Genomic DNA, 2,359 nt, shown 5'->3' on the forward strand with positions numbered 1-2,359 from the left:
CATGAATTATTTACAAAGTTTAGAAACTTCAGCTTTGGAATTTCTCATTAATTATACAGTTAATTCTTTAAAAATATATTATTGGAAATAACTTCTATGAAGTTTACGAATGAGGGCCAAACATTTCTGGTGATCTTCAGTGTTTCCCAAACTGCAGCCTCTGATTTGTTGCTTCTGATTTGTGTGTCACGTTTGTGGTTTTATTAAATGGTATCATTAGCATTACTGTCATTTTACTCTTAGTCAATTAAAATTGGTTTAAGTTTACTTTTTATTAATTAGTTATTATAAAGTGTTGTCATTACACCTCCTGGGCTTTATCAGTAGCTGGAATTCATAAGCTCGTCTGCAGACACATTTGAATTGGACCCATTAAAATAATCTGCAACACGCTGTGTTTCTGTGGCTTCCTGGACACAAAGGAGAGATTTACTCTTCATCACTGCTGACAAATGATGCCTTTAATCTGATTATAATGCAGTAAATTATGAACAACGAGTTACCAGATAAACTGAGTCCTTTAAAGCTGTTATCTGTTTACATCCACCTGCACAATCAGCCCAAGCAGTAAACTGGGCTCAGTGTGACTTTGTCTTAATGACGTGAGAGTGCTGTGCATAAATCCAACATCTAATTACAATAATGTATTTGCTGCTAGTTCATAGATGCTGTTCTCAAAATCCTTTAGTTTTAAAGATCAACACATTTTATTGAAGCCAGCATCTATAATTTTAGTTTTTTTTTCTCCATGCGTTTCTTTCCAGTGTTGACAGGAACCAGCTGCTGAGGTTCATCCACTGCTGTGCTGCCTGTGACGTCCAGCAGGAGGCAGCATCAGGCCTGCTGAGGACTTTGCAGCACAGCTTGGATCTGTCCTGCTCCTCCTGTGTGGAGCTACCAGAGGAGGATCAGACTGAGCCTCTGAGTCTTACTGCTGATGACTGCAGGGCCATGTCCACCATCCTGACACAGGGCAGCGGGGACACACAGCTGGACCTGCGAGACTGTGAGGTGGAGGACAGTGTGCTGGACCTGCTGTTTCCTGTCCTGCACAGGGTCCGCCTCAGGTGGGAAAGACCACAGAAGAGTCTGAACCAGAGAGAAGCTGGTTCACACTGGTGTTGATGCATCCTGACAGTTTGTCCTGTTTAGAGTCAGTAAAACTGTCCTCCTCCAGCTGCTGTCTCTGGTTCCTGTGAACAGTGAGAGGGACACAGTGAGGCGGGCGGTGTCCCTGTGTAGAGCCCTGGGTGGAGAGCTGGATCTCAGTCACAGCATGCTGGATCAGAGGGCCTGTGGGGCTTTGGTCCAGATGCTGGACTCGTGTGAGGGGCTGACAGAGCTGGACCTCAGTCACTGTCAGCTCACTGACCAGCTGCTGCTCCCTCTCATCACACATCTGCACAAAGTCAGAGTCCTGGAGTGAGTGTCACAAACTGATCCTGCTCTGGGAGGCACCAATACCCATCAGCCTGTTCACACACACTGCAGTAATATAGTGTGCAGCGATCACTTAGAGCCACTCTTTGTGTTTGTGTTACAGTCTGAGTAACAATCAGATCACTGATGCTTCGACCGATGTGTTACTGCAGCTGCTCTCCATCAACCCCTCCATCCACTCTGTGCGGTGAGCCAACATGAAGGAGTTTCTGCTCAGACTCTCAGAGGAATCATTCACAGCCTGAGCTCACGTGGATTCATGTTGTTCTGTGTGAGTGATGTCTGCTCTCTCTGCTTTGGTCTCTTTCTAGACTCTTCAGCAACAACATCGTGCACAGAGCAGCCTTCAAGGAGCACACGCAGTTTGAGATCTGGTGAAGCACTCGCCATCATCCTCGTCATCATCATCAGGGACATGTAGTTTTATGGTCTCAGTAAAAACTCTCCTTTCATAGTTGCTTCATGCTAATCTGTAATGTACAACAGCAATAATAGATCAGGAAGCGTTAATAACTACTTTAGAGCATTTTCTTTTTCATGTCGTGATTAAAATGCTTTGTTTTATTTAATTATGTAGAGACGAGCACATCTCAGAGTTTCTTTCTGAAGTTCTGCAGATTTGTATTTTATGGAGCTCTGATTGAAGCCATCTAGTGGTCAGCCTAACATTTACACATCAAGTTGTATTATTGTGATTAAAATATTTCCAAATAGTGAAAAAACAAAGTGAGGCTGTAACAGTTACATTGTACAGTTGTGAGTCGTCTTTGTTTATTTTTGGTACTTTTGCAATATTTGGTGTACTCACACACAAATGTTGATTCCACGAAATACAAACAGATACTGAAAAGTGTAACAGCTGAATCTTTTATTGCATAAAGCAGCAAACAAGTCGATTTAGCAACATGTGAATAATGAA

The sequence above is a fragment of the Pelmatolapia mariae genome, linkage group LG3_W (genome assembly GCF_036321145.2).
Source record: "Pelmatolapia mariae isolate MD_Pm_ZW linkage group LG3_W, Pm_UMD_F_2, whole genome shotgun sequence".
NCBI classification, from domain to species: domain Eukaryota; kingdom Metazoa; phylum Chordata; class Actinopteri; order Cichliformes; family Cichlidae; genus Pelmatolapia; species Pelmatolapia mariae.